Here is a 7,234-nt window from a genome sequence, read left to right as displayed (position 1 = left end):
TACGACCGTAGAGAAAGAGTTGATATCATACATAAAATGAGATCTTAGATCGCCTTATTTTGTATCTAGGTGACATCTTGAAACCGCACACACAAAGATATTAAGTCAATTTTATTGACTGAATTTGGTTCGCACACAATTTTATTAACTTATACACGTATGATTTATTGGATTTACAATACATGAAACATGAGTATATATTGCTACCTTACTACTACGTTAGTACACATAAACACAAAATTTTCAACCACCAATTTTTTATATTAAGTATTTAAGTTTAATTCAAAGAATTTAATATTGTATTTTCGGGTAATTCGCACTCAAAATTGTTTTTATTCATATAATTACATTAAACAATTTTTATATGAAGCAAATTTTGCACATTTTTATAACTTAAAGACACCTAAATATCATAAATTAAATATCATAAAATAAATAGATAAACAATAGATAAAACAAATAAAAATTCATTAAAACTTTTACTTTTTGACCAGTCAATCAATTGATCGGTTTGAACTATAATAATCTTTATACGCATTATTGTAGAAAAGAATTTTAAAATTTAAATAAATAATAGTAGTAAAACAATAAATATTATATATGCAAAATCACATTTATTCAGTAAAACAGAATTCTTACACAAATGTAATATAATAAACTAAAATGGACAGTTACATTTGTATAAGAATTTTATTAGAATTCTTTTAATCCCAATCTTGATCTTAAATACAAAACATTAACTTGTACATACATATAACTATATATATGTATACATCTTTACACACGCACACACACATATATGTATTCATATATGTATACGTAGAAGATCGCCAATATTAACATAGACCTCCTAAAGCGGCACCGTTTTACTTCTTGCAATACATGTTATGAATTATGATTAGTCAAGAATCCGCCTTAATGTCTGATTCAACAGTTTTTACAATATTATAAAATGCCTTATTCATATAAATTTATGAATACGTGTATAGGAATTTAAATAATGAACTTTTAAAAATCTCTTACTTTGTCCACTTTATTTAGACATCAAAGGCATAAAAAGATCTGAACAAACTAGTTAATTCTTACTGCTTTATCCTACATCTATTATGTATAAATATGCTCGAAATCAATTGGTGTACATAAGCATGCGCGCTTGTGTACGTATGCACATATAGGTATATGTATACGACATTGAAGAGTCGATCTATAGGCAGAATGCGGGTCTGGATAGATTCCAAAAAATTAAACTTAGGGTCGGTTGTTTCAACTTCTTGGTAAACTTACCTATCAGATAAATATATATGTTCGTCTTTATTTATTTAAGAAAAGAAATGAAGATAGACACATGCTTACCTGGTAGGTAAATTTACCAAGAAGTTGGAACAACTGGCCCTTAATGAAGCAAATTTATCCGTTTTTTTTCCGGAGATGTACAATTTTTTTCACTTATTCTTAAATCTACAACAAATAAAATAAAATATTCTTTTGCATCAGAAAAAAAAGATTTGTGTATAAACAAAATTCGCGAAATTATGTACACACATGTTTAACAAATATAAAAATTATATATGTGTGTGTGTGTGTGTGCGTGTGTATATTTTGTCACAAATTTATTCATGCGACACTTTGTTGATCTTGCTTACTTATTGATCTGGCTAAGTATTTATTAGTAGAACCTTCGTCTATTGATTACTCTGAAAAAATAAGGTCAAATCGTTTAAAACGTGTTAGAACAGCTTCCTAGATCCTACGAGGCTTTCATAAATAATATTAAAGAGGATCTATCTGTTTAAATTACACACGCGCGCGCGCACACGTATGGCTTTTATATATATATATATAGTGTGTATGTGAGCGCGTGCGCGTTTTTGTTTATCGTTATTAATAACATTTTATGTTTTGGTTCATTATAAGAGTATCATAATCAAAAAATGTGAGTGAAGATTTTTTTGTAAAATGTGCGATCAAATGCTGAATGTAAGAATAGAAAGAAAAGTATGATACATAAAATTTTTGATACATATTTATTTTTGATACAGAGATATTTCAGAAATGTTTAAAATAAAAGGTGAAACATTTTATAAAAATGGCGATATATGTCTGCAACATTTCTGAAATAATTCTAGAATAACAAAATGTTAGATTATTAGACTTGAAACTCCTTGTAGAAAGTCGTTGAAAAGTTACTAAAAAAATCTGAAAATAGCATTTTTTTTTATATTACTAAAATTTTTAAAGATTTGATGAATTGTTGAAATCTTTTTGAAATATTGCTAATCGTAATTCTCTAAATATAAATTTAATAAAGAAGAAGGATCTGTAAACGCAAAAATGATCAATATGGGTAACCGACTGAATTTTATTTATATAAAAGGATGATGAATATACATCATATTTTTAGAGTTATTATTTCGAAAAATGCTTACGCTTATTATGAAAATCGAAGATGTTTTAAGTGATTCCGCATACAATTCCTGTAAGGGTCGATCTTCTCTATCCAACGTTTTACAAAAAAAGAAACTAATATAAATATATATGGACATATTTTATATATGTTCATATATATTTTTATATAAAAAATTTTTTCCCAAGATGTTATATACGCACATAGTGAAATATCTGGTTTTTAATTAATTTTCTTGAGTTATTTTATTAAATATTCCATGATTTTGTTTCAATTTAGCTCTAAATTTTAAGAACAAACAATTACAAAAGTTATGATAGGTACGATCGATCCTTATAGGAACATTTGCATGTGTATATGCGAAATCACTTGAAACATCTTTAATTTCATAATAAGTGCAAGCGTTTTTTGAGATAATAAATGTAAAAATATGATGTATATTTATCACCCTTTCATATAAATAAAATTTAGTCGGTTATCCATATAGGCGATTTTTTGCCTTACAAATCATTCTCCTTTAAATATCATTTCACAAGAGAACTGAAATATCACTTGAAAAATTCTGAAATACGTTAATTTTATTTTTTAATAAATTTTAAGTATTTTTTAGAAATGTTTATTTATAATTATATTATATTTTAAAGACTGAAAATACAAAAAAGTTTCGAGAAAAATTATATATAAATTATACATAATTATAATAAATATTATTATTAATTTCAATAACTACCAACAATTAACATTACAGTAAGTTTAGCTATTCTTGGTTTATTATTTTTACTTATGTATGTACCTTTTTTGTTCAAGTATTCTGATATATATGTGCGTCTGTTCTTTTGGCTTATCATCTCAAATTGCAATCGATAGATAGCCGTCAAGACGGCGCCAAAACGCGTGCTTTTATCCTGCATAGCTATATAACTATTATATATTCCCACAATTCTTGGTAGTCGTCTTGCCAATTAAAATGTTCCTGCTAGTAAAACATTAAACTAACTCGAGTAATACCGATGTTGTCTTCTTTTTTAAATATCTTATTATTTTAAGAAATCTACTATTCATTCTACACGGAAACGGAACAATAACAACTCATGTACACGTAGTTTTCAATCTCTCTGGCAAACAGACTTAAAACTTTTTCAAATCGCTCGCGACGCGTGCAACCATTTCGACGAGGTTTCGCGAGAAAACTTTTGATGAAATAGAATCGAAAGTAGCTTACAAGAAGATTGAAAAAACTTGAAAACCTGCGAGCGAAAACGTAGTTGTAATATTAATCGATTGATTAATGATTGATCGATTCTTAAATATACAAGAGTGTCTTGTTTTAAGTAAAAGCAATTTATTTATTTATTTCTTGTATAGAAAAGTAAGATAAGTAGAGCATTAAATTAATATTATTCGTCCACTGTGTCTTTTTTGCTATACATTGGATAGATTTCAAATACAGTAAAATACAACAAAAATTTCAAATACAATAAAAAAATTTTTTAGATACTTGTTAAGCTACTCATTCACTTCTTCCTACTAGTAAAATACATTGGCAGTACATTGGCTAATAATAGTTAAACATTGATTATTTGGGAATAAACACTGAATTGACCAATATGTTCCCATATGAAGCTAACAGTGGTCATAAAACATTTATTTCAAATTAGGATCCAATTATAATGTGTAATATAAAAAACTGAACGATCTAACATTGATCCAATGTTAAACCAATATTGAATCAATGTTGCTGCTTAGATAAATTTACTAAATAAACTTATGAACCGTTCACAATATTGAGGATATTATGCATTTACATTATTTCACAATATTGCATCAATGTTTTGTGCTTGAAATTTTAAATTTCTAAGTTTTCTTTGATTGCATGTGCATGAGACTTTGCATTGGTGCAGAATTACGTTTTTAAAGCAGAAGTTATTAAATAGGTAATACTAATTAGCTTTTTCGTTTGAAGTTAATTAATAAAATGGATCGATACTACATCAATATTTATTCATAATAATATATCATGGACAACTTTCTTTTATTATTGTAACAAGAAATTCAATTAATCTACACACATATACATATAAAAATGCATTTATTTCTAAATTATAATGTAAAACTATTACAATATGAAATATTACATGCATATTCAGTATGGCAAAATTTTAAAAACAGTATTAAAAGGTTTTTGAATTGTACAATATTTATACCTTAGATTTGTATTTGTCTAATTTTGACAAATATTATTTTAAAATTTTACAAAACTGCTGTATTATAGAGAATGATAATTATGCAATTATGGCAAAATTTTTCTCACTTTATGACGCCATTATTGCAATGTTTCTACAATTTTTCTATCGAATTAATACAGTTTTAAAAACAGGGCATAACTTATTACAAGTAACAAGGGATTATTTTTTTTATAATTTAGTGATAATTTAACGTTACAATTTTTTATGATAGTAATGCTAAGGAACAATCACTTTTGACAAGTAATTTTTTAGTATTATTCATTGAAAAAACTAAAATAAAATACGTATTAGTACGTAACAAGTAAAATTTTTTAAAAATACGTAAGTATTGAAGTTATAGGAATAACACACGTAACAACTTACTTGTCAAAAGTGATTATTCTAATCCCGATCTTACCATTGCATTATAAAATTGTAACGTTACTATCAAATCGTTGTTATAAAAAGTTATAACGATAACGGAGTTACTCGTAATTCGTTACTCCCTATTAAAATATGAATATGTGCAGATTAATAGGAAAGTATAAAACGTGATTAGTAATATTATTTTAACAAAGTATTTACTATGGGAAGTTTATTTTGGAGCTGTATATAACAAACAGAGCAATTAGTGACGATCCCACTTCTGCAATTTAATTTAAATGGAATATCCATGCAATTTATTAATCTACGTACGGGTATAGATGTTATCGTATCTATATGTTTATGAATGAACACTAATGAACACTTACTAACAACGTTTGTGTGGCAAGCCTAGTCATGATGGTTAATTTATCAGATCGAATATTCAAGGAAAACATTTCTCCTTCAAAAAGTTATTAATGTAATTTTTTGCATGTAAATTAAAGATACAAAAATACAAATTTAGGATTTAAAATATAATATACATCATTATCATAAAAACATTTCATGTACAAGTCAAATTCAATTTCTTGTATAAACAAAACAAATTTGTAGTATAATTTTTAATAAATAAACAATTCTCTTAGATATTAAGTAATATCTAAGTAACATTTACTATATTGTTATGTATATATATATGTGTATAATTAAAAAATTATTAATTTATAAAAAATAAAAATTATATTTTAACAAACGTTGACTGTATTGCATAAAATAGTTTTTATAATTGGTGAATGATTTACTTAATAAGATTATGTGTTTTACAAATAAATACAATTCCTTATTTAAAAAAAATGTATTTACAGTTGCATACAAACATAAAATTGTATGTATTTACAGTTGTATGCATAATTTATTAAAGTTAAATATTAAAATGTACTTTTAAAAAGCTTTTTTTTAAAACTCAAATAAAAATATCTTATAACAACGTTGGTAATGCATATTGGCATAATAGCGACAATAACGAGGGGCTAAACAAATGATTCCGTAAATAATTATGACAATATTACGACTGATATTTCCGAAAGTTATAATGCATATTTTCTCCTCTACTTAATATGTATATATTTTTTATACACCCATTATGTATCAATATTGTAAATTATACATTATATAATGTATAATATACATATATATGTATACATATATGTGAGTTACACATAATATACATTTCATTACAAGATTGGTATTGTGTGTGTGTGTGTGTGTGTGTGTGTGTGTGTGTGTGTGTGTGTGTGTTGTGTGTGTTGCACGCGGCACGCAGGCACAAGGGGTGCGTCACCACTTAACGCTCGCAACGACCGGAATCATTTCATCCCCTTATAAAAATGTAATACTGGACAGTATTAAATCTGTCAACAATTATTACTTGTTTTGAATATTAAAAGTACTAGCAATAATGCTTTTAATACCTAAAATAAGTATTAATTACTGGCTAATTTAATACTGTTTAGTATTACAGTTTTATAAAGATTCTTGTTTATCAAATATTAAACTAGGACAAATGTCGCTCACAAGCGTGAGCGTTAAATTGAACGCTCCTAAGATAATTGAGTAGCTATGTCTCCAGAAAATCGAAAAGTTAACAACGCTCGCATAATTGGGGAAGCTCTGTTCAAAAAGATAAGTATCTCGGTATTCGATATCTTTCTCATTTGGCGCCCGTTCATCTGTAGTCTTCCTACATGTTCTTACTGAGGGTGTTATCGGAGGAAGGACTTGACTCGTTTGTATGCGCAGCCCTGACCGATCACCGGCCAAGGCAACCAAGGATTGTAAGGAAGAGCAAACGACGCGCAGACATCAGCGTGACGCATCGCGACGCCAGGCGCGCAGAGGCAGCAGCGCCCGCTAACGCCGACGCCAACGCCGACGCCGAGCGTCGACTTCGTCTGTCCGTCCGTCAGTCAGGGCGCCGTCGCGGGGATGTTCCGTACGGTGGATGGTGGAACGTGGAACGGGTGGCAGTGATCGCGGCACGTTCCCTGGGAGTGGATCCACACCCATGTCTCACGGTGACGCGCTGCTACGCAAGGGTGTCGGGAGCGCGTGATCGCGCGCGAGATATATATCACCGCACTTAATATTACTTTTTGCTCTCTCACCATCGCTGTCTCATCGTTTTCGTCGATCACGTCTGACACACGGGAATTTCACGTGAATTTCCTCCTTTCTCGATGCA

Source organism: Monomorium pharaonis, chromosome 3 (genome assembly GCF_013373865.1).
Source record: "Monomorium pharaonis isolate MP-MQ-018 chromosome 3, ASM1337386v2, whole genome shotgun sequence".
In the NCBI taxonomy this organism is placed as follows: domain Eukaryota; kingdom Metazoa; phylum Arthropoda; class Insecta; order Hymenoptera; family Formicidae; genus Monomorium; species Monomorium pharaonis.
The sequence above is the reverse complement of the archived record's forward strand: the minus strand, read 5'-3'. Positions refer to the sequence as shown.